Source organism: Heteronotia binoei, chromosome 21, assembly GCF_032191835.1.
Source record: "Heteronotia binoei isolate CCM8104 ecotype False Entrance Well chromosome 21, APGP_CSIRO_Hbin_v1, whole genome shotgun sequence".
NCBI classification, from domain to species: Eukaryota; Metazoa; Chordata; class Lepidosauria; order Squamata; family Gekkonidae; genus Heteronotia; species Heteronotia binoei.
This window is the reverse complement of record NC_083243.1, coordinates 167,073,655-167,099,914: the sequence shown is the minus strand read 5'-3', so window position 1 is coordinate 167,099,914 and position 26,260 is coordinate 167,073,655.

Sequence of the window (26,260 nt, the reverse complement as noted above, 5' to 3'; positions counted from 1 at the left end):
GAGTAGGTGAGGAAGGTGGCTGCCTCGGGTGCCACCTCGTCTAAGGGGCACTGTTGGGCACCCCCTCCCCTCCACCCTGCTGCTCTTGGCTTCCCAGGCTGCAAACCTGGGAAGCTGAGAGCAGCAGGACGGTGTGTGGCCTGGGCCTCACGAGGGAAGCCCAGCTCAGAGAAGAATGCCCCCCCCCTCCAGCTTCTTTGGCCATAAAGGTGAAAGCAGCTGAGCGGAGAGGCTTCTCTGAGCTCAGCTCTCCTCACGAGGGAACCCAATCTCAGAGGAGAATTCCCCATCAACTGCTCTGGCCTTAAAGGTGAGAGCCGCCAGGCTGAGAGGCTTCTCTGTGTTTGGCTCCCCTCACAAGGGAAGCTGATCTCAGAGAATGCCCCCCCCCCACTGCTCTGGCCTTAAAGGCAAGAGCAGCTGGGTGGGGTGGCTCACCCGCAGCCCCTGCTTAGCCTTCTCAGGTCTGCCAAAGAAGGCTGAGCAGGAGCTGTGGGTGAGCTGCGCCAGCGCAGCACAGTCCCATAGGTACTGTGCAGGCACCAGAAACATGCCCAGCCCTCCTCTTCTGCAACACCTCGCCTGCCCTCCCCTCTCTGCGGGAGAGGTGGTGGGGCAGGGGCACGGACCAGCTCTGGCCTGCAGCCCCCAAGGCCATAGCACCAGGCCTTGAGATAAGCAGACGCTCATATTGTTGCTGTGCATATGTCGAATACAACAGGACATGCTTCCTTAGCATCACCTCCATATTGGAAATGTTATAAATTTACTGTTTAGCAGCTTGGGGACAAATGAAACAGGATCATCTCCAGGACCAGCCCAGTGGGATCAGTCAGAAAGCTACACACTTCCCAGTCACGTTTTTAAATGTAAATGAAAGAATGGGTGGTAAAGGAGTATTTTCTAAAACTGTGATTCAGTGGCTTAAAACATAATATATTTTTGTTACACAGCAGCAAATCCAATTTCTTGAAATGAAAATGGAATGACATTCAAGCACAAAGCAGCGTGTGGGGACCACTAGAGTTAAGCCACTCTAAGCATGTGGAACAATAAAAAGAGCTGGGTTTTAGGATACTGAATACCTGACTTACATTTCTTTTAAAAAATTACTTCAATTTTGATAGCAAAACGATTTGCAAAACCTGATTTTACACTGGTTAACCAGAAGATGGCAATGATGAGTAAATATCCTTGAAGTGTTTTTCTTTGGTACCTGAGTGGGAGGCAGACGGTGCAGGTGAAGCTTTTTCAGGGCCTGCTAGTGGGGGAGTGTAGGCATTCTGAACTCATGTTACTTTTCACATCAGATTAATGCACTTTTGCAAGATTTTGTGCAATTGGTATGTAATATTGCTGTTAGTCAATGTAATAAAAGACTTGCATGATGCAGCAAAAGAAGACACAGCATCTGTACTGCAGGCTAGACATTTAAGCCATCTCTGGTGGTGGCAGACAGTAAAATGAGATTTAGTTCTTACAAAGGCAAATATCTGGAAGCAAAGCAGCTTTGTAGCAAAAGCCAGCAAGAAGCCACATTATTTCATTGCTCAACCAGAGAGCAAAAGTGTTGGAATCCTATCCCACGACTTATTAAAGGAATTTACTTTTAATTGTCAAGACACAAGCTCATAATAAATCATCCTCCAAATATATCAAGTAATGGTTTAGCCTGTGTGCCATCATTACAGTTTGGCAACCAGTCAGGCCAGCAATGTAGTGGCAGGTCATGCAGTACTGTTCAGTTTTTAGAAATGCTTCCTGGACTAGTTTGGTCACTGACCAATGCAGGTGTCATCTCATCTCTTAGCTTTGACACTCCTGTTCTTTGTTCAGAAGAATTTGACACATACACCTCTTTACTTGTTCATAGTAATGGCAAGCTAAATCCTTGCAGGTAAATGCACTCACCTACAGGCTATACTTAGTTTGCTCATTGGTAGCAGACTGAAAGCCCTCTGCATTTCCCACAGGAGCTGTGACCTCAGTTATTGGGTTGGATAAAGCTGTGCAGTGACTTCATCACAGGCCCTTAGCTACGAGGGGGCCTGTGGGGGCACAGTCCCCTGACTGCTAGGCAGGGCCCCCTGACTTGGGGCCCCTAACCAGCCTCCAGTGCCTTGGCTGCATCCTTCTCCATTCTGCCTTCATCATACACCATTGCTTCTGCTTGCTTAGGGGATGTGATCATACACAGTTGTTTCTGCTTGCTTAGGGGCTGGAAGAATTTTCTGACCCCTCAGCAAGCAGAAACAACAGGGCACTTTCAGCACCCAGGACTGAAAGTTCAGCTCTGTGTTGCTTCTGCTTCCTTAGGGGCTGAAGGAAATCTCTGACCCCTCAGCAAGCAGAAACAAGGGGGCACTTTCAGCACCCAGGATTGAAAGTTAAGCTCTCTGTTGCTTCTGCTTCCTTAGGGGCTGGAAGAAATCTCTGACCCCTCAGCAAGCAGAAACAAGGGTGCTTTTTCAGGACTGAAAGTTAAGCTCCGCTTTGGGCTGAGTTGGGCTAGAGGGTGCCTGCAAGAAGAGGCCGTTCTGGCCCTTAAGTGGGGCGGTGGGGGTAGGGAGTGGATGGCTCCATTGCAGGCTTTCTCTGCCAGATAGGGCAGGGTAGAGTAGGCTGGTGTGCACAAGTGGAGGGCCCAGCTGCAGTCTGGGGCTGGGGATCAGTGGAGAGGTGATGTTAACCTGCAGGGGTTTTCTGGCTGGTCTCACTGGCCACCCGAGTGAGGGTGGGAGCTGCGCTTGGGCAGCCTTGGCTCGCCCTCCAACAGGAAGAAATCTGAATTGGAGGTCTTGTAGCCCCAGAAGTCAGTTGCAACTTGGTGGCGCCTTCCACGCCCCCCCTTGTCCAGCCAGGCTTGCCTAGCTGGATCATGCTACAGGTAAGGGCAGGAGACCGTGTGGCCGTGTGGCATTTATAGCACCTATTTTATCTATTTTATTTAATTATTTATGTAACTGATTATATTTAAATTGTTGTGTATATTGTTTTATTTGAATCATGGAATGCCATGTCTGTAAGCCGCCCTGAGCCCGCCTTTGGCGGGGGAGGGCGGGATATAAAAATAAATTTTATTATTATTATTATTATTATTATTATTATTATTATTATTATTATTATTATTATTATTATTATTATTATTATTATTATTATGTATCTAAACCTCTGAGTGGCTTCCCACCAGAGCTGCTGGAAGGGGGGTAGAAAGGGATCAGCTTGGGGCAACTGTGGGGAGGGGGGAGGTTGTATGGCAGTGAGCTGGCAGCTTTCTTCCTCAGCGGTGGTAGGAGAGAAGGCCATGGAGGTTGGGGCCACTATGTGACCCCTGAAAAAAATCAGGGCCCCTCAATTCTTCAAATCCTGGCCACGGGGCTGCTTCATCATGACTACTCAGAGATTTTTACTCAGGTCTACGGGGTTCATATTCTAATTTAGTTTTCAAGATATGGTAATTTAACACAAAAACCCAGTGAACGCAGAAAATGCCCTATCTGAGACCATGGACATGAGTGAGCTTTCTTTTTCCATATGGAGTTCCCAGTCACTTAAGATCATCCTCTAAAACCTTGCTGTACATGCTGCCATTCCCAAAAGCAAGTTGGGTATGAATGAGAGACAGGTCCTTCCTTCCTTCCTTCCTTCCTTCCTTCCTTCCTTCCTTCCTTCCTTCCAGCACCTCTTTTTCCAGGAAAAAAAGCCCTGCCCATATTTAAACTTTGTTGCTTTTAAAGGTGGTGCCACTGGACTCAGACTTTTTTTTCAATAAATCTGTTAAGATTGTCAGACACAGAGGCAAGGAAAAGGCAGTATAGGTCAAGATCTTTATTCCAGCATCATAGGCAGATACAGGTGTTGTTGGAACTGGCTCTCCCGCCAGTTCCTGGTTCTTATAAACCCTTGCCTTGACCGTTATAATTCAAGCCAGCACGCCAAGTTAAAGCGGGGATTTGCGCGGGCTCCCTATTATTCTCTCACCACCCCAGGTGCTGTTAACAGTCTTTCGGTTACATCTCCTCCAGCTCTTCTGACCTTGGTTGCGTAGTAACTAGCCAGCTCCCAGACATGGCACCTCCCTCTAGATAAGCAGCAAGCAGCAGGATACTTCAAAGCCAGCATAGCAAAGCACAAGCATTAGCATTGTATAAATTGGATACATATGGCAAGAGGAACAAAATGGAGTGACTCTTGACAAAGATAACCCAAAACAAAACCAACAACATAATTAAAAGCAACAATAAAAGAGTAAATCAAAATATAAAAGCAGCGACCAGATTTAAATAATTTAAAAAGAGCCATAAAAATGTAAGAAGATCCAATAAAATACAAGGGAGTGAGAAATTTTATTTTAACAAAAGTTAACCTTTTTCATATCTAGATTCGGGTGGGTAGCCATGTTGCTCTGAAACAGAGGTGGCCAAATTTGCTTAACATAAGAGCAACACAGAATAAACATCAGATGTTTGAGAGCTGCAAAACATGAACAAATATTACACACAATCTCTATTAAAACTCTTCATACTTTCTTTGCATGGAAACTTAAAATAAATATGTATGCATTTTACAACACAGCCATACTAGAAGAGGACTTTTTAAAAATCAAAAACTATGTTGTTGTTTTTGTTTTTGCTTATCTTAACAGATTTTCAAAATGCTGTAAACTACATATTTTATTAAGGGCGTATGGCATAAATACTTTAAAGAAACCAATATCTTTAGGAAAGATTCCTGGTGAACAAACAAACACGCACACGGATATCACTAATAGTTATTACACACCAGTGCTGATAAGTTACAGTTCCATTCTTTGGTCACTTATTTGAAAACAATTTCAATTGAAATCTATGGGACTTATTTATTAGTTAAATGTGATCTGTAAAACTGCAGATACAATCAAATCTGACAGATACAAATGAACCACCACTGCCCTAAAAAGAATTGCATCTGCAGACTCAGTACATGTTTTTGTACTGTTGCCTGTGATACGTTTTGTTTACTGATGCCTGCAGCATAGGCATTCATGATGCCCAACAAAGGGGATGCACAAGATGTCAAGTACATCTCAGTTAAAGGGCCCTCTCCTCAAGGAACAGCATACAAGACGTAAGTAGCAATAAAAAATTGCAATGGTTAGTGATGGATGCCTTGCATGAGCCACAACATATACCAGTTGTGGTCGTGAATTCACTACTGTTATTTACAAAGCCTTGATTACTAAGATTATGCCAGTGATATAGTGACACTTTGCAGGGTACCACAAACAAAAGGACAGGTCCCTGCCCTGAGGAATATGCAACTTAAATTTTGACAAGAGAGAGGTGGCACTATGTAGGAGCTGTGGAGGGAGGGAATTCCCAGATATAAAAGGCAAGTAAGGTAGAATGAGCTGTGTTAGTTAAAGCTGCAGTACAATTTTACCCAAGAGTAAAGGCATCTGGCTGGCTGCATTGGAAACAAGGTGGTTTTTTTTAACTAGATGGGACTTTTGATTTGGTCTGATCTAGCAAGACAATTCATATAAGTACTTATGAATAAACATGGATAGGATTAGGTTGTTAGGAAACAAGTGACATTCAGCCAGCTGAGGGCAGTTAGAGCGGAAGAGTGAAGATAATGGACAGATACATGTTTGCAAAAGAGGGCAGAGAAATAAAGGAGAGTAAGGTTTTGGAAGGCTTTGAAAATTAAGACAAAGAGTTTATTATGCTTTATTGCTATTAGAATATGTTAAATACTGGGTCTGAATAACTCTTAAGCATCATCTGCAAACTATTGTGTTAAGGCATAGACTGCCAAATCTAACCTATACTCGCTAGCTATTATCTACTGTGTAATTTAACCAAGGAAGGAAAGTTGGCTAGAAGACCAGAGCAGTGTTAGAAGGTTTAGTTTTGATGACAGAACACAGGAGACTTAAGGAGTGCATTGTAATCCTTTTATCCTCACAAATATACAAACAAAGCACTCTGGCATTAAAAGACTCCTAAGGCAGAAGGCATAGCTGCTGATTTTGCATCATGTTTCCAAAGAAAACAATTGTTCCTCAAAATGATTCACTTTCAACCAATTCATGCCCCTCTCCCACTCTCTTTGACACTGCCCAAATCAAAAAGTTAAAATGTGCACCTTTCTCCCCAGACTCTGATGGACAATGCATTCAAAAAACAAGAGAGATATTCTAAGTCATTAAGGGCATCCAACTCATTTATTAACCCACTAATAATCTACTAGATTAGTTTGGCAAAGCTATGATACTAGACCAATTCAGAGTAAACAAGACAGCCGCATGTATCACAGTATGTTCCCTAGCAAAACCATCTCACTGCTGTCACTATCAATGATACAAAATTTATCTTGCTGTAGTTCAAATGCTTTGCCTTTTAGCCTCTGCTGCAGAGTTTCCTTCACAGTTTATTTTGCACCGTACCATTAATCTGGATGTGGGTGGAAAGGTGTCTCAAGGAAAAGGTTCCAACTAACATGGGTGTGTGCATGCTAAGTAAATAGTTTGTTCTAGAGAGCCGGATGTAGCATTTTTCTGCTTTGTGCTACCTGCACCATTTCCTTCTTACCAAAGTGTAACATGTCAATCTACTTAGAATTTTGGATAGAAACCAGAGTAGAGGGATATTTTAGTATGTATAGCTAAGATCAGCATCTAGGTTTCCTGATGGATCAATCTGAGACAAGACTATGAAGCTAGAGCCTCAGACTCCATCTCTAAAATGAACTGCCAGCAAATTGCAACAGATACCTTTTCTTTTCACTTTGGCTTGCAATTTGAAGGCCAGCTGGCATCTTTCTGGGGACTGTATTTGGCCCAGGGGGATTCAGTTGTTGACCCTTATATTGTGATAATGTTCCAGTAGATCTTCTGAATCGTTTAATTTCTTGTGGGCCGTTTTGATGAAAGTGTTGATAGAAGACATGCAATGAGTAAGCTGTCTGCTTGTTCCAGAAAATTACTGGCTTAAAATATACACAAAATGCCCAATGTTATGTAGAATATTGAAATTATTCCCTCAGCTATAGATGGGAGAAAATATTCAGACCATGTAACAGAATATTGTTATTATAAAAAGTGGATATAATAATGCTCATTATGGGATAGAACAAAGATTTCTTGGATGTGTATTAAACCTCAAAGGCACACTGGGCTATGGGAGTGGTTTGCAGGGCAATGGAAGAAGCAGGCCTTTTGTATCTCAGCAAGAGTTCTCTGCATGGCACTTTGTGCCTCAGCAGTAGAATGTAGCTACTTCTTTCCCCTAGAAATAACTGATGAAGTCAGGTATCTAATCCATATGATTTTCAAGCAAACCCAGAACACCATCATGCCACATGTTAAATGGGATTTAACACCACAAAGGGGTCCTTGTGACCCCAATTATGTTTTGGTCAAACCACCTCCTCCAGGTGAAAAAGAGTAAATCACAAATCTGCCATACTTTAGCTCAGAGGTAGCCAAACTGAGGCTCAGGAGCCACATGTGGCTCTTTCATACAAATTGTGTGGCTCTCGAAGGCCCCACTGCCCTATCAGCCAGCTTGGAGAAGGAATTTCTCTCTTTAAATCACTTCGCCAAGACAGTGAGCAGCTTGGATAATGCGTTTATAGTTAAAGTTGCTTTCCTCTCCCTCCTCATCTTCCTGCCTGCCTGCCTGTTCTCAAACATCTGACATTCATGTCTTGCAGCTCTCAATTTTGGCCACCCTGCTTTAGCTCTTCTCCAGTTTTCTTTGGCACACAAAGAAGAAAATGGTCAGTTCGTGACAAGCTTGAGCCATGGCAGTTGTTTTCAAACATCGGAAAGGATCCCTGGAATCTGGAAGTGCTTCTAAGCACGTGCAGAGGGCATTGCCCTCACCACTGAATAACCGGAGCTGCGGCCGCAAGTAAAATTAAAAAAGGAGGACTTTCTTCCAGGGTATATGGCACGGCTTCCGAGCAGATCTGTTCCCGGGACACCCCAGAATTAAGAACAGCTGAAGCTGCTTTGAGCCCTTCCCTGCACATTAATTCCCTGTATATCTTCCTACGGCACAATCTCAACCCCCACCCCACGCGCGCGCGCGCTGCCGAGTCCCCCCTTTTTTTTTTTGCTGGATCTCCCCGCCAATCCGCGGTTCTCGACACCAGAGGGCGCTTGAAGGCCTACATGTCGCCATGGTTACCGCTGGGTGCGTAGCGGGCTTTACGAAGCTGACGCAGTGGGCGGCCCGGCGGGCGGAGGCGGCCCTGGCACGGGCGGAGGCGGCATTGGAGAATTGGGGAGGGGGGGCGATGAGCCCCGAGATGGAGGCGTCGGTGGTGGCCGTGGCCCGGTGGCGGCGGCGGCGGCAAAGGGGTGAGTTGGCAAGGGCGGCTGCGATGACGTGTCCAGCTGGGGGAGGCTGAAAGGCAACGGCGGCGGCAGAGATGTCAGGGGGGGATTAAGGGAGGGCGGCTGCCCCCTCTCGCTGCGGGTGAGGAGTGACCGCGCGCCCCTGGCATGAGCGGAGAGGCAGGCGGCGCTGGCGACACAGACCTGACAGGCAGAGGCCGTCTCTCTCTCTCCTCCCGCGAGGCAGCCAGAAATGCCCGTGCCCTGGCATATGGGAACGCGGGGAGGAGAGCAGAAGGCTGCCCTGCGGCCCCTCCGCCAGAAGTGGAGGGCCCTGTTGCCATGGTGAAGGAGGAAGCATCCCTCTCCCCCTTCTGCACTCCTGACACCGCGAAGCATGGGAGTTTCGCGGGTAAGAAGCGCCCTTCGGTGCTCGTGCCCGAACAGGTGCCCGCTGGCCAGCCTCTGCTCTCATGCCCCGATGAGCGGGATGCCTTGCGTCTTGGATGGGAGGAAGGAGCGCGGGCGGGGGTGGGAGAGGAAGCTCATCCTCCCATGGCTAGTGGCAGTGGCCCTGGGTGACACCCTCCTGACTCTCCACCCCCGTTTTCCAGCAGCGGGTAATGTATTGGTCGTTGCGAGGTTTTGTATTAGGAAATTCAAGAGCGAGGATTTGGGCGGCGCAGACCGCGGAGTTGCGGTGTGGCTGGCGTACACTGATTTCTGTGTGTGCGTGAACGAGAGGAGGAGGAATTTGTGGCCTTTGGTGAGGCATTTCTGTAATGATTCGTTTTGCTGGACGTAGTCTATCTAGAGATTTTTTTTTTTCCCCTAGTGACTTATGTTGGTCACTGCATGCTGACTCTTGGAGTTTGTAAGCTTGTAATTATTTAATATATTTTAGTATTCGAGTTTGGATGAGAAAAAAAAAATAATCTGTATGGGGAATGGAATTTCGTTGATAAATATTTATTTCACAGCAGAAAGCGATCTTTCTGCATTTTTTGTGCTGTACCAGAGTTTGGCGTTAAACCTCTGAAGTGGCTTGATTGTCCCCTCAAGCAAATACCTGTTAGGTTAGAACATGGTGCAATATTAATATTGGGTGCAATCTGCTGAAAGTTGCATGTATTCAAATAATGAGGAAATCTATGAGATTAATTTTTTTATCCAATATTTTGCAGATTGGTCCTATGCAGTGACTCTGAGTGCAGTGGGACACACTCAGGTGAATGTGTATAGGACTGTAAACCTTAATTCAGTTTATTTCGTTGAGACTGAAGCATTTATAAATCCTTCAGGATATTGCATAGTTGGATTATTGTCTAGACAGGTTTATAATGAACTGGGAATTAGAGAATTTTAGGGTGGGCATGGGCTATCTCAAAGAATGTAAAGGTTGCATAGATGTATACAAAATCAATAAAACAAAGAGACAGACTGCCCTGTAAACACATTGCAGTTATGGTGTACACTGTATATGTCTATTGCCATTGTTTGTATAGGGCTTTGGTATTTGAGGAGTACTTTACAATAATTGAATACATGTGTAGCAGAAGAAACAGAAAAGTATAGGGTTTGCAGATCTGTGAATTGGTGTTGTAATTGGTGAAGGGTCATTACATGATTAACATGCTGAAAAGTTTTGATACAGTTTTAATGGATGGAGTTCCAAACCAGTGCATTGGCTTACTTGGTTTGGCCTATCTGGCGTTTGGAATACAGTTTGGCCTATCTGGCATATAGAATACAGTGCTCACAAAAGAGATAGATAATAGAGCTATTTGCTAGAAGTATAAATTTGGTGACACACAATGTACTAATGATCGCATGAGATAGGATCAAGTGTTTCCTCCCATTTGATGGATGACCTGGAACAATTGACTAATTTTGTGCTGTTTCTACAAAACTGTTGTTAAACTTAGGACATTAAATTAAAAGTTAAAATGCATAATTTAGAAGATTAGGAGGACAGTCTGTTCTCTGCTCTGCTGCTAAGGCTCACAAAACTTATGATTTAAGAATGTACATTTTGCTTTGTTTATTATAAAATATCCTTGGGGTGACAGTAGGGTTGCCAGCTCCCAGTTAGGAAATTCCTGGAGATTTTGGGAGGGCAGAATGTAGGGAGAGCAGGATTTGGGTAGTAGTGGAGGGGCTCCTGTTGAATATAGTATACCCTCCAAAGCAGCCATTTTCTCCAGGGGAACTGATCTCTGTAGTCCAAAGATCTGTTGTAATTCCAGGTGATCTCAAGGTCCCACTTAGGTGGCAACCCTAAATGACAGTAATCTTATTGGAGCAATTACGTTTGCATTGTAAACAAAGAAGTCATGACTGCAGGGATTCAGTTGCCCACTATGCAGTATTCATGCAAACAAAGTTGGTATCGTATTTGTATATTCCATGATTCCTCTAAGGAACTCAGTGGGGCATACATCATTATCTTCCCCCATTTTATCCTCATAATAACCTTGTGAGGTAGGCAAGGCTGCAAAGAGAGTGACTGGTTCAAAGTAACACAGTGAGAGTATCATTGAAGCATGAGAATTTGATTCCTGGTCATCATCATCAGTTGGGGTTAGAGGTTGATGATTTTTTTACTTCTGATGAGTCATATACCTTCAGATGTATTAAATTGAGACTGTTGGAGTTGGAGGAAATGAAACTACATCCAACAGACCCTTATATTTGCTCCCCAGCTTCCTTAGGTCTTTATGCTTTCTGCAGCAAAATGCTCCATTATCTATCAGACTTAACCATTCCAAGTCATCGCAGGGCATTTATGTTGGCTAGACTAAATGCGTTTCCCTCTAAAGTTTTACAAGAGAGATATCATCGAGTCCCTTTAGGCGACAGACTCTGTTCCTGTGAAGTGAATATTCCCGACTCAATTCAGCATATATTGCTGGATTGTTCCTTTTATCATAATCTCTGTAAAGATTTATTTTGCAAGCTTTCTTTCTCCCCAGATTTGTCTATTCTGCCACCCTGTTATTATTTATTGAACGATTCTGAGGGGGAGGTTAGCAAGGCTGTGGCAAAATTTTTGGCTAACATCCTTAAATTTAGATCTGACCATGTATGAATGCATCTGTAAGCTTGGTTTCATTTTGATTTTATTTCCAATGTTTAAATTTTTATATTCTGTGTATTTTTATTTGCAACTGTTATGCCATTAAAGGCTTGGTATGGTATTATTTTTGGTCTCCCAACTTGTAGTCCAGTACTCTTACCACTACATCATGATGTTATTTGGTACTTCTATTAGGCCTTGAAAAATTCTCACTGCCCCACCTGTAAAATGGCATAAGCAAGTTCTGATGGGTAACCCCGCACTTGAAAGCTGCTATGGACAACAAGAATTTCAGGGAGTGGGTTATGGTCAAGGAATTTTCACTGCTTAGCCCAATAGTGTGAGGTTGATAGATGAGGCTAGTTGAATAGCTTCCTGTTTACGTAATCCTGAACCTCATCAGTAGTTTGGTGCAATAAAGAATTATGCTATTACCCTGTAATGCAGACTGCTGAGGTTCAAGGGTAGGAAACTGCTTCTATTCCAATTTGAGTGATACTGTAAGGAAGACACTGTTTCTTTCTCTCCTTCTGGTACCATATGGGAGTGTTTGGATGGGGAAACTGGGGCATATATCTCTTAACCCAAATTTCAACCCACCCCCCACCCCCCAATTTAAGGGCACTGTAAGCTGTTTGTGACTCTGGCCTTCACAGTTTAAGAATCTTTGGACTGGATGATATTCTCTCTCCAATTCTAATCAGTTCACTTTTCTTTTAGTTTCATAGGGATGAGACCTTAGTAATGTATATTTTAACATCTAGGACTGGAGATAGGGGAAGAAGGGGGGGAAGGGATGGGAATTAGGATCTGTGGCTCAGTAGTAAAAAAAATCTGCCCTGTATACAGATGGTTCCAGGTCAAATCCTTGACATTTATTTATTTGTATATCAAGCGATTGTATGGCAGAGTTATACACAGGAAGTATGTAAAAATTAAAATATGTTATCAAGTTGATACAATGGGTATGCAGGCTCATTGGGCAATTTCCCTAAATACTAATATCAAGATTTGCTTGACATTTCTGGTTAAACGAATTAGATAAGATGGTGTAAAAGACCTCTTCCTGAGACATTAGGGAGCTATTGGAACTTGAGCCTTGGGAATGTTCAATCTGGAAAAAAAGGAGAAACATGAGGGAGACATGATTGCTCTCTTTAAGTATTTGAAAGGCTGTCACTTAGGGAAGGACAGGGAGCTGTTCCTGTTGGCAGTAGAGGAGAGGACTTGGAAGGTACCGGCTGGATATTAGGAAAAACTTTTAGAATAAGAGTTTTCAACGGTGGAATCAGCTACCTAAGTGAGCTCCCCCTTACTGGTAGTCTTGTGGCTGGACAGACAATTGTCAGGGATATGTAGGCTGATCCTGCATTGAGCGAGGGGTTGGACTAGATGGCCTATATGACCCCTTCCAACTCTGTGATACTGTGATTCTGTTGATAGTACCAACCTTGATAGACCTGTGGGTCTGACTCATTCAGTATAAGGCAGCTTGTGTGTTCATGATGCACACATCCAACCCTGAGAGTTCCCTTCAGAATATAAAATTCAGGACACCACCCTCACCCCCCAAATTCTCAGCCTCAGTCAATATTCTGTGGGTCTGAAAGGGCAGTAAGCATGCTCAGTGTTCTTCAGGTTTTTTGGGGGGGGAGGGTTGCTTTTTTTTCTCTTTGGAAATATGTATGGCGAACCCCCGTCTTCTATAAGTGACCCCTTTTCTGCTAGGCATAGGACTGAGAAGTTGGCTTTTAGAAAGAAGGAGTAGTGGTGGTAATGATGATGAGATAGATCTTTGTTAAAAGCAAGCAGGCTTGTGTCACCAGGTATAGCCTTAGCAGCTTTGATCTTTTTAAATCTTTACTGTGGCATCATTCTGCACTGTTAATGGAGTTAAAGCTTTCATATCAACAATTTGACCGTGGTTGTAATTTTGTAGTCCTCTTATGGTGTGGAATTAAGGCTTTTCCAAGTGATGAAGTGCCTTTTCAAATATTGGTTAGGAATTAGTTATTCATGTATGCTTTTTATAATGTATTGTCATATTAGTATGAAAAATATGTTGTAAGATAACTGTTGATCTTCCTTATAACTGCACTATTACTTAAAGTATGTCCATTCTGCACTTCTTCCTCCTGACTTTGGCTGTATCCTTTCTTTTAAAAAGTGACAATTTATTATTCCAAATAAGGAAGGAAATACTGCCAGACATTGCCCAGCCAACAGTAGTGCCATAACCAAGGTTTACTTTTCCACCAGCACTCAGCTTTGGAATCTGTTCTTAGTGCTAAGTGACAAGTCTGCGGTATGTGAAGCAATATATCAATGCACCTCTTCTTCCTCACCATTAGGATACTGCAGTCTGTACTGAGGAATGGTTCCAAAGCAGATTCCATGGCCTCCATGCAAGCCTGAACCACACTTACTGAGTTACCGAACCGGAAGGTTGCAGGAATATGGCACTGTTAATGTTACACCAGTCTAGTCTGCAGTGAGAGTTGGGCTTAATGTGCAAAGTAGCAACGGAGACCACAAAAATGCCCTTTAAATTAACCTTTTCAAGCTCATATATTGCGAGAGGGCACAGAAGCTCCTAAAGCAAGGATGTCGAATTCATTTGTTATGGGGGCAAGATCTGACATGAATGAGACTTTGTCAGGCCAGGCCATGTGTGTCAGAAAATGTAATGCCAGGTAGCAGAGATATAAACTTTATCAAGGACACAGACGAACACAAAGATTTTTTAAAAGCTTAAAATAAAACATGCTTAAAATATTAACACTTGTTGGTCTTAAAGGTGCTTTCTTTGTTTCTCTCCCGTGAGATCCAGGGAACTGGGCAAAGGAAGCTCTGGCTCTTTCCTTCCTTCCCCAGAGGACCAGGAGGGGAGCAGCCTCTGCCAGTAGAAGGAAGAGAGACTTGACTCAGTAGCTGTGCTGTGTGATTTGAGAGAGCATGGCAAAGTAAGCTATTTCTCCCCCTTTTCCTCCCCAAGGCAGGAGCCTCAGCCAATGGAGAAAATAGAGGCTTTGCTCTGCAGCTCATGTGTGATTGAGCAAGCCTGGCAAAGTAAGCTGTGATGCAGAAGAAAGCAAGAGAGAGGGAGAAGGAAGCAGATGACAGCAAGTTGCTTGGAGGCCTGATTCAGCCCCTGGGCCATAAGTTTGACACCCATCCTAAAGTGCTTGAAGTGGAGGAGAGTAAGAACAGCAGTACCTACAGTCTTCACATACCAAAATGTGCAGTGCGCTAATTGAAACCACAGCTTTGGTCAGTTTTCTGGGGTTTGTTTTCAGCATGTAGCTTGTAGAAATATGGAATAAACAAAATTATTTAGTCAGAGATATAAATGTGGATATAAAGTATGAAAATGTGTACCATCCAGTAGCTGTAGTTTCAGAGTGTTGCTGTGTTTGAAAAGCTGTCATTTGTACACAGACATGGCTGTTACTCCAGTCACTAGATTTTTATTTACTTTGGATTTATATGTCGCCCACTCCACAAGCGGACTCCTGTCCCTATATTGATTTCTGATGCTAGATTTTTATAGCACTGCAATGTGATAAGAGGGTTGTCTCATTTCATACTTGTTTCAAGGGAGAAATGTCACAGACTTCAGTTAAGTTTTGTAGTAAATGTTTTCATGTAGTGCAGCTGGGAGACAACAGAATTGCAGGATGTGGTCACAAACTTGAATATGTAGAAACCAATATTTCAAGTCTTTTCTTCATTGATTATATTGGTGGCTGTACAGTGACATCTGTGGTGAGATATATTGGTGCTGGAATCTTCAGTGCAGTTCCGAAGGACACAAGTTTTCTTAAGGGAAGCAGTGTTTTCTCTCTTCTGCTGTAATCCACTTGGGTCTCTGAAATTTTACTGCTGCGGGTGGTGGGGTGGCAATGGGACACAACAGCAAGAGGAGCCAAGCTAATAACTGCAGTGGGAGAGAGAATAATCAGAAATAGCTACTAAAATCCCTTAGGTTGTAAAAAACCCCTAAGCACCCCTCAGTTTTCAGAATATGTGGTTGGATACACACTGTGGTTTTCATCATTCAAACTATAATATGTTGTAACTGAAAACTCATGTAACTGATTTTTTTTAAAATGGCAAGACTATTTTGTTCTGATGCTTTGCTGATATGTGAATGTCTTGCACAATCCCCTTCTCCCAGGCTGAGGCATATATCTCTTCAGGTTTCTTTTTTTAAATGGACAACAGACATTATAGCTGTGCAGTAAGGCTCCTTATTCCCTCACTATAGCTTACCCATATCTTATATGTGGACTAGATCATAATCAGGCCTGGACCGAGACTATTTTGCACCCTAGGCAAGGCTAATTACTTGTCCCCCCCCCACTGATAATTAATTCTATCCTATGAGCCCATAGGATAGAATGGAGTCCATTCTATCCTATGGATCACAGAATAGAATGGAGAGATTGGGCTGCAACCCCAGAGAAAGGGTTTAAAGTTTAAAACCCCTTCTCTAATGTCATGCTGCAGCCCAATCTCTCCATTCTGACTTTTGGGCCCACATGATAGAATGGAGACACCAGGCAGCTGCTGTGGTGCAATGCTAGAGAAGGATTTTTTTTTTTTTTAACTTTAAACCCTTTTCTAGGGTCATGCTGCAGTAGCATAGAATGGGCCCATAGGATAGAATGGAGAGAACAGGCTGCAGTGGCATGTTTGGTTATCAAGGGATTATAAGATCTTGACTGATAAAGGAAGAGTTTACCAAAAGAACTCCAGAGAAGGGATAGCCTTGCCAGCCCACACCTCTCAGAGACTCTGAAAGGTGTGCGTGGGAAACTCTTTTTCCTGCTTTTGCACCATGGGGTGCAAAAGCAGGAAGAAAGCCCCACTGGTCTGGGGGTACAATTCTGTGCCCCTGCACTGGTGGCACCCTAGGCAATCACCTAAGTCACCTAGTGGGAGGTCCAGCCCGGATCATAATATTGCTTGTGCATGGTGAATTTTGGGACTCAGTTCTGTTGTAAAGTCTGAAATGTGGTTGGAATGTGTTGGTAATTTATTGTCTGGATAGAGCTCTAGTTCGAAGGAACAGATAGCTATTCAGAGCTAACGATCACTTTATAAAATATGTTATGTATTGAGATAAAGAAAATATGAATAAACAAGTGGGAGTTTGCAAGGACTTCCCCCTCTCACATTCCTCTGCTTCTTTCTCTCCTAGGGTTGCCAACCTCAAGATGGGGCCTGGCGATTTCCTGGAATCACAACAGATCTCCCAACTACAGAGATCAGTTCCCCCTTAGGATTGCCAGCTCCAGGTTTGGAAATTCCTAGAGATTTGGGGGAGGTAGTAGAGCCTGGGGACAGTGGAGTTTGAGGTGGGGAGGGAGCTCAGAGGGGTATAATGCTGTAGATTCCACCCTCCACAGCAGCCATTTCCTCTAGGAGAACTAAGGTTTCCAACCTCCAGTTGGGGACTGGCGATCACTCAGAAGTACAACTACTCTCCAGATAACATAAATCAGTTCCCCTGGAGAAAATGGCTGTTTTGGAGGGTGGACATTATGGCATTATACCCTGCTGAGGTTGCTTCCCTCCCCAAACCTTGCCCTCCCAAGGTTCCAACCCTAAATCTCCTGGAATTATCTAACCTGGAGTTGGCGACCCTATCTTCTTCCCACCCAACAGCCAACCTACCTTTATCAGGCTCTCTGTCTCTCCTCCACAGCAGACTCTGCCTAGGAAAATTGTGGCCTAGCAGCATGGTGCTTGTCGTTGGATGAGACCCACTTGCATGGTAGGGGAACCTCAAGGACTAGTGGGGTGGCATCTCACTTTTCCCTGTATCCCCTCCCCACCGTATTCCCTCTTTTCTTCCTCCTGGCAACCCTTACATCCTCTCCCCTTTATCTGCTTCATTCTTTCCTTCTCAGCCATTCACCAACCCACCTTTTATGTGAAAGCAATGTTACCCCAGAGTCGGAAACGACTGGTGCTTGCACAGGGGACCGTTCCTTTCCCATGTTCATCTATTTCCCTCTTGTCTCTCACCTGTATATTATGTAATCCTTGTAGAAATCCAATTTATATAGTCTTTATATGTTGGGTTATCAAGGGATTATAAGATCTTGACTGATAAAGGAAGAGTTTACCAAAATAAATATTTCCTGAAAAGCCACTTTGTTAATGAGATTAAAAAAAACCTTTTTAATATGCTGTAATTTCTGTAATCATCTGCTGCTTCAGTGTCATTCCCTCCCCCTATTACTGTGTCTTTCTTTTTTCCTGGATCAATCATATAGGTGACATCATGCAATCTGTTCTTATATATTTTATTATCACATTAACGAAATGGCATCATGATGCTCAGTAGCCACTTGGATTGTGCCATGTGATGATTTCACTACAAGCAGCAAAGTCAATTGAGAGTGAGGCTAGTGCTTCCTTGATTTGTAACACAAGTAATCCCAGTTAATAATGGGTCTTGCAGTAACATCACTACACTTTGTATCCAGATTTGACTGTGTAATGTTGTTACTGGAGTCAAGTGAAGCAGAGAGAGAGAGAGAGAGAGATGGACAGACAGACAGCACTAGGTAAATGAACAGGCGAGCATTTCCACATGTATCACTGCTATGAAAAGCATGCAGTGCTTTCTGACATTGCTGAAAATGTTCTTGAAAAATGAGTAGTAGTTTCAGATTTGGCCTACAGATTTTGAAGGGGTGTATGTGTGTGTGTGTGTAATGAAGATGTAGTGTAACATCATCCAATTCCAAACTTGGCCAGATAATACAGTTCAAAAAATCTGTACTGTGGAGCCAGGGAGAGAAAGGGGAGATACTTCTATAGTGCATACCTAGGGAAACCCACAGGATTAAAAAAAATCCAGAAAGTTTTTTTTTTTTTTTAAAAAGTTATAATTCCTCCAAAGTAGAGAAGCAATATGTGCATGTGTGTGCATATTGCAACTTTTTAAAAAAGCTGACTGAGATCTTGAGACATCACAGTCAGCATTATGGGGTTGCCTACAGCCCCATGACTAATGCACTGAATATTTTAAAAGGATCAGGTAGAAATGTAAAGACCTGGGGGGAAATGGGGGGGGGGTGTTTCCTGTTTTTTTCCAAGGCCTTTTAATCAAGTTTTCTGATAGAAAAATTGGAAATTTTTTAGAGAATGATAAAAAAAAAACCCTCCCGTGAAATATTTTTTCACCAAAGTCTCAAGAGGCAAAGTCTGAAAGCTCATTGAGAACTGAGCTCTCTCTTACTATATAGCAAAAATTAAGGTGTGTGCTAAAATAGCATATTTATTTATTAATTAGATTTTTTTAGTCACTGTTCACCAGGAAGGTCTTGTGGTGACTCACAACATTAAAACCAATAAGACAAACAACAACAACATAGACACAAATAAAGATAAAATATTAACATTAAAATATGTGGCTATCACCATACTGTTATTTTAAAAGCCCAAACATACAGTTATCTTCCAAAAGCCAACTTAAATAATTCAGCTATGCAAATCTGGCAGACCACAACCGAGTGCATTCCACAGAGTGGGGACCACAACTGAGAAGAACCATCTTCTAGTGACAACTAACAGAGCCATCCTGGGATCAGGCACCTGCAGGAGGCCCCTAAATTATGGCTGAAAGGAGTTCAGGGAGTTGTAATGGGAGAGGTGATCCTGTAGGTATGAGGGTCCTGAAGCAGAGAAATAACGAGGTCCACACGCATTACTGGTATGAAACAAGGTTTACTTTTGGTACCAAGAGCAGAACTTAGTCGGCCATGGGCCCCCAAAATGGCTAAGTTAAAATCATTCTGCATACCATTTTATTCACACAGACACTCAACAGCGCGGGCACACAGGCTTATCTGATTCAATGTTCCCCACCCCCTTGTAACTCTTTCTAGTACTTTACCATTCCTCCTGACTCCATGCTTTATCAGCTCCAGCAAGAAGCTTCTCTGAGGCCCCTTTGTTATCTAATACACATCCAGAGGCCTCAATGAGGTCACTGTCGCTTTATCTAATATAAAACTTTGAATTCACACCCACTTGGGGCTTCTAACGAAGGGTTGCATCAGACATCCTAGTTCTGAAAGCAGAAGCATGCTTTTATTCATTATCATAGAGGTATTCATTAATTATTCAGGGTCCCCCTTCATTTCCCTCTTTCAGTCTTCTGAAAGCTTTTTTAAGTCTGAAGGAAACTGACCATCATCATCATCAAACAAATTAATTCTGTATGACCACTCAGGAAGGGCAACTCGGTGACAATTTGGTTTTGACATTCCCAGGAAAGACTAAAATGACACTACAATGGGGTAACGAAATAGATGGTTCACGGGAGGAGGAGAGACAGTGATGGGATTATCCATTCACACTGGCACATCCCAGTATTTTTCCACTTAGAGAATATGTGTGTGTGTGGGGGGGGGGGAAGGTCACTCAGAGGCATGCCTTGGCTATGCAGCCCAGCCTTCCAATATGGAGTTTCCCTAGTCTCCATGATGGGGCCTTTCTGGGCAAACAGACTAGCTTGAGAGGGCCTCCCTCCCCATGTTTTTTAAGGCTACCCTCTTTATTCGGCAGCACTCTGGTATCAATTTTCCCCCTTTTGGCACCGCCCAATCCTTGGAGGATTTATATCCTGCCCTTCACTCCGAAGAGTCTCAGAGTGGCTCACAATCTCCTTTACCTTCCTCCCCCACAACGGACACCCTGTGAGGTGGGTGGGGCTGGAGAGGGCTTTTACAGCAGCTGCCCTTTCAAGGACAACCTCTGCCAGAGCTATGGCTGACCCAAGGCCATGCTAGCAGGTGCAAGTGGAGGAGTGGGGAATCAAACCTGGTTCTCCCAGATAAGAGTCCACGCACTTAACCACTACACCAAACTGGCTCTCCAGTTTGACTTAGGAATGTCAACTACAAAAAATAGGCTATACATGCATTAAATATATATAAAAAACAATCCAATCAGGAAAAAGGGGACTATGTGTCTTGGTACTGAAGACTAACTATCACTGAAGATACACACATTCAGACATACTTGGAAACATTGCCAGTTGTGGGCAGTCCACATTTGGCCACATTATTTACAATAGAAAAAACATTTCCTGACTAATTCCTTGTTCACCTTCCCCCTTAGTCTAACAAAAGGTCTTCTTTCTTGAGTTCATGGAGAGTTTGCATGCTCGATGCATGACAATCTTTTCACAGGGAAATCTGTTTCTATTGCAGCCAAAAGGAATTCTTTTTCTGGAAGCACAACTTGGAAGTGGCAGTGGGGCTGCTGTTGTGATCAGCTGGGGCCTTTTGCTAGGTAGAGGAATTTCCCTGGAAATGAGTTTTCTCCACAACTCAGTTTGGATGCGGTTCTGGGGGAGGCCTTCCTTCCAACATCAATGAGGCATGACCAGGCAAATTTCAGGACCTCTGGGTAGATATGGAAGAGCCTGGAAAACATACTTGGAGAAACAAACAAACAAAACAACAATAATAGGTGCTTTTTTCCCTTTAAAGCTTTCCTTGGCTGCCCACAAATTGCCATAACTTGAGCCCAATCCTGTTGAGATAGGGTTGCACACATTAGCTAAATTACCACACTTGCTTTAGACTGAAGACTTTTTCCTCCTCATATGGAGTTTCAGTTTGACAAGATCTCTACCCTTCCAATGTTAAAGGCAGATTTCATACACCATACATTATGCAGAACACAAATCCACAATATAAACCTATACATCACTTCTCATGATTCAGGCTAGTGCACATCCATATAGAAAGCAAGCACCTAGAGGTTCATGAGAGGCTTTTTACTTTGTTGCAACAGATATGAATCTTTTAAAAAAGAAAACATGAAATTGTGCACAAGATTGGGAGCTCCAAAAAGATTACCAGAGTTGGGGTTACCCCTGGATTATGAAAACGGTCACAAAAAGGGAAGAAAAACTTTTTCTATAGCTTTGGAATATATGAAATTGTCAAAAATAAGAAAAACTTCAAATACAAACACACAAAACAAAACTGAGGCCTCAATAGAACAATGCCAGCTTTAACATACATGTATGCGAGGGATCAGATCCATAATGATTAGAGAACGGGATTAGAGAATTTAAACCATAGGAAATCAGTGGGGTGTTCAAGTCCCACTGAACCCGATTTTCCTCTGTGCCAGCTCATCCAAAATTTGTTCTGTGGGTCTCACATAGATGTGAGAGTGGGTTTCAACTAACTTTTAACAAAAATCCTAAAAGCAAATAATAGTTAATCCTTAAACAATTTTTAGCATACATACCAGCAATTCTTAAAACTACTATATAATAATGAGCATGCACTAAACTTGAATTGCAGATCCGGGTTTCCTTTATATCTGGTTAATACACCTTGACAAAGAAGATTGAAATAATGGAGAGGCAGAAACTTAAAACAAGCAAATGGAAATGTGTTATCCAGTAGCAAACCTGGCCAGGACTGGAGACTGGATTGAAACACAAAATCAAACAGAATTGGAGTCCTACCGTGGTAAGAACATGAAACATGGAAAGGATTTTCTAAACAAAACACTCAGAAAAAGTCAAGCTCTAACAAGATACTATAGATGGAGGCATAAAATAAGATAGATAAGCATATAGATGCCTCTTTCCACAGGTAAGAGGTTCACCAAACAGCTGAATAGGAAGATTGATATGCAGAGTACATAGACGGAACATAACTATAAATGACATTAAGAGAGCAAATGAAGATATACGTTTGAGGAATGCAGAACATTATTAAAGTCCAGATTTCTAATGAAGACCAAGAGTTTTCAGGAATTCTGTCTAGTGAATTACCAACAAATCTAGAAAAGGTATATCTATGGGAAACAAGACATATATAATAACTGGCTCACTGGTAAAACATAGTTTCTCAAGACTTAAGAGAGAAGCTGCACAGTGAGAGGGTAGTTCTACCCAAGGAAGGGTACAGATGTTCTTCTATAACACATGCTATAACTTCAAATGAAAAGAGGTCTTGTAGAAACCAAAATTTGTGAGGTGGAATTTTAAAACACTGTTCTTTTCAGAAAATAAAAATTCAGTACCAACAACAAAAGGAATTTTCAGATTTAAATGAATGAAAAATTGGGAAGCAGTTCAAAGTAAGATAGAAAACTGTGTTAGATGTAACACTTGAAGACCACATGCTTCTGGTATGAGATGTACTTAACAAAAATCACAAGAGAAATAAAATGTCCAAAAGGTTTGATACTGTATTGCTTTAGCAGAAAAAGATGTTCCATATAAACCCAAAATTGCAAATATAAACTTTTAACCCATTGTCTCAGATTAAAAAAAAACTTAACAAAAGATCTGTTAGGTGCACCATTTCTTTAAAACAAAGGCGATCACAAGCTGAATATCTTAAAAGTGTTCCCCTTAAAATTAAAGCTACAAAATCTTAAGTACAAAGGAAACTGATAACGGCCACTAGAAAAATATTTTCAGACTCAAAAGGTAAAGCAAAAAAAAAAAAAATTATCAGAGGAAAAGCTTCTAATCTAGGAGAACTCTTACCCTCAGGGCAGTTTACAGGAAGGGTCTTTTCTCTAGCAGAGAAAGATTAGCTGTAAGTGGAACTTTGGGATGCCAGCTCCAGGCTGGAGATTTCTGAATATTTGAATTAAATTTGAAGATTACAAGGCATGCAGTTCATTTTCTTGGACTCTTTCTCTCCCAGAAGCACTGGCCTTAATATTCTGGGCATTACATTATATTTTTGGGAGTGATCTCCAGATTCCACCTAGAGACTGGCACCCTTGCAAAACACAGTAGTGTTTTGAGCAAGCCAAGGAGCTTTCAAACTGACTTGCTTCTTTCAACATATGCACATCTTTTCAGGCATCTTCCTGGCTGGGAGTGGTCTTCTAGAACTACTCATTTTGTTTATGGAGACATTCTTGCAGAATTTCAAAAGTTTGAATATGTATTTTTAAACCCAAAATCAGGAGAAGATGAGAATTCAGAAAAATATCTACATTGTGCCTCCCCCCTTAGATACCATGGGGCATAGATATAAAAGATCCTTCTCTCTCTAAGGCTGCGAGAGAGAAAATTGGTTTAACAATAGATAGAAAGAGAAGATAATAAACCTTGCTGGGCAGTTAATCCCAGTATTCTCTTAGCTGATCTTGATAAATTTACCAGGATACAGGTTTTTTTCCCCCCAGGTTAAGCAACGTTTAAACACAAGATGGGGAAGGTGATGAGATATCTGCCTGGTGGGGGGCTCAGATTTTACACATTTTTATTATTAAGACTAAATTTGGCTAAGTGTCTTTTCTTTCCTAAAACAGCTAAAGAGGGTCTGCAAAAGTTTTCCTAGCCAAAATCCAGTGAAAGTTGCTAGGACAAAAATTCTTTGCAAAAGAGAAAACTTTGACTCTTTGCAAAGATGCTGGCAATTTACTTCTCTTGAGGAGACTGGATTAGCTTTGTATCAGAGACAAGATTTTCTTTCTGATTATGTGAGGAGAAAATTCAAGCTCTGGGTGTTTCCTTATTTGCATGTGAAAAAGGTGATACCTGGAGTGTTCCATCAATTTAGTCACATAGTTAAGATTTTCAAATGACCAAATTTCTTCTTCCCTGGCTAGTTATGGATCTGATTTATAAAAGAAGACAGGTCTCTTTCTCTAAAGGCACCTGATTGCTTGTGCTTTAAGAGGAGAGAATTGAGGTGAAAATTTTCTTTCCTTTTTAATGTCTCAGGGCACTGCATTCTAAAAAAAAAAAAAATTATTCCTTTTGCCCTTTTCTGATTCTGTTAAAGATTTCAGATTGAGTAAGGAAAAGAGGATTCAAATTCCTTCCCTAATGGGGGAAGGGCAGGAGGACTGAAAATTTACAATCTTTAACTTCCCTAGGCCAGGCTCCAATTTGGGGCTGATCTTAGGCACTCTCTGTACATGTTCAGAGGCCTTTCCTTGAGCCTGAAATTTATAGAACTGAAGCAGTAAACATTTAACAAAACTAGTTTAATCTCTCTTTCTCAGAGGTATTTGGTTCTGGCATTTTAAAAGTGAAAATAAAGGTACAACTCTCTGAATCTCCCTCTCAATCATGGCAATAAATTGTATTTGTTTAATTTGCATCCTGGCTGCATTTTAAAAGAGCCAAACCTATGTTCTTTTGGGCTAACTGTAATACAGTAGCCATGCACCAATTGAATTTTAGTGCTGAGATAGCTGAATAGCCTTAATTGGCTACACCACGAGAGTCTGGGAGGCATAAAAATAACATAACGAGTACATTTCTTTGCCTAGCTTAACCGAGGCTAGAGCCTATTATGCTGAACAACCTCCTGATGAGATTCCATTCGGGGAAACCCTTGGATTCCATCTGGACATTTGGACTCTGTATGATACTATCTAGCTCTCTGAATTTATACCCTGTTAGCTAGTTATATTGAACAACATTGCTATTTTGTATGTCACTGAAACCAATGCTTTCATGCCTATTTTATAAAATAAACTTTCTTTGTTTATTTTTGTGGTTATTCGCTTTCAGGGCCACCGCAATCCAAGGCAAACTTACCCACTAGCCTTTGGAGGTGCCTACTACCAATTTGTGAAAACTGACTAGGGGAACCCCTTGCTGCAGTGGTGTGGCTTGGTTTTCTCTAGAGTATTCCTAATAGGCAGAGGCTTGACGGGGGCCTGTTAAAGGATTTATCCAGTCTGGTGGCAACCTACCTTCCTGGTCCAGACTTTGGACCTGTGTTGGACTATCAGTTGGCAAGTCTGCTGACCCACTTCGGCCAGACAGATGGCAGACTTTGTCACACTAACAGAGACCTGATCTTTTGGGCAAGGCCACATTCTCTGCAGTTAGTTTTATTTCCTGAATGGGGTTGCCATATCCAGACAGGACAGATTGCTAGAGATCTAGAATGGAAGTCTAAAGAAAGATGAGATCCCAAGGGAACCAGACTCTGAACTCTCACTCACACCAAACTTCCATTACCCTGCAGAGAAAACTGAGTCTGCAGCTTAAAACTTTGTGCTGTGATTCCAGGAGATCTCCAGGCCTCCCCCTGAGAACTGGCCTCATCTAATTTTAGTCCAAATCATTGCTTTTCTGTTTCTTTATTTTGTTAAGGGGAGAGAGGTCTTTGTTATCTTACAAAGCCAGGTTTCTCTATTCTAAGAGACATTCAAATTTAAAAGTTAGATTTTTCTTGGGTGGGGGAGGTTTAGGGACAAAGGAGCCTTGCCTGCCCATGTGGAACTACAATTCTCTGACATTCCCCAGAATTCTGGCTTTTAAGTTCCCCATGGCACCAGACGTTTAGACAAGACACTTCTAGGGAAAACAGAAAACAGGAGCTGCCAGTAAGTGGTCTGGCAGCTAGGGAGCCCTGGGGGTTTTCACTCCCTCTCGTGACCCAGTAAGGTTGCCCTACTAGAAACTACACAAGAGAAAATCCCTCTCACTTAGAGGCTTCCTCTCATTCACACACACCACAGAAATCCTCCCAGATCCTAGCTTCTGTGCTTTGGCTCCAAAGCAGAGCCTAATAGACAGAACTTAAGGGGTGATCAGACCCTTCTTCTCTCCTAAGGAGAGGTAATCAGAATTCCCAGACAGTTCATACTTTAGGGTTGCCAAGTCGAACCCCAGAAATATCTGGGGACTTTGGGGGTGGAGCCAGGAGACACTGGGGTGGAGCTAGGGGGAGGGGCGGAAACAGCGCCGGGGAGCGTGGCGAACCGAGGAGCATGGCATCAAAACGCCTGCAGCTGAGGGGAAAAATGTCATCCAAAAATGCCTGCAGCTGAGGGGGGAAATGGCATTAAAAATCCCAACTATCTATCGCTTGGAGCTCCTT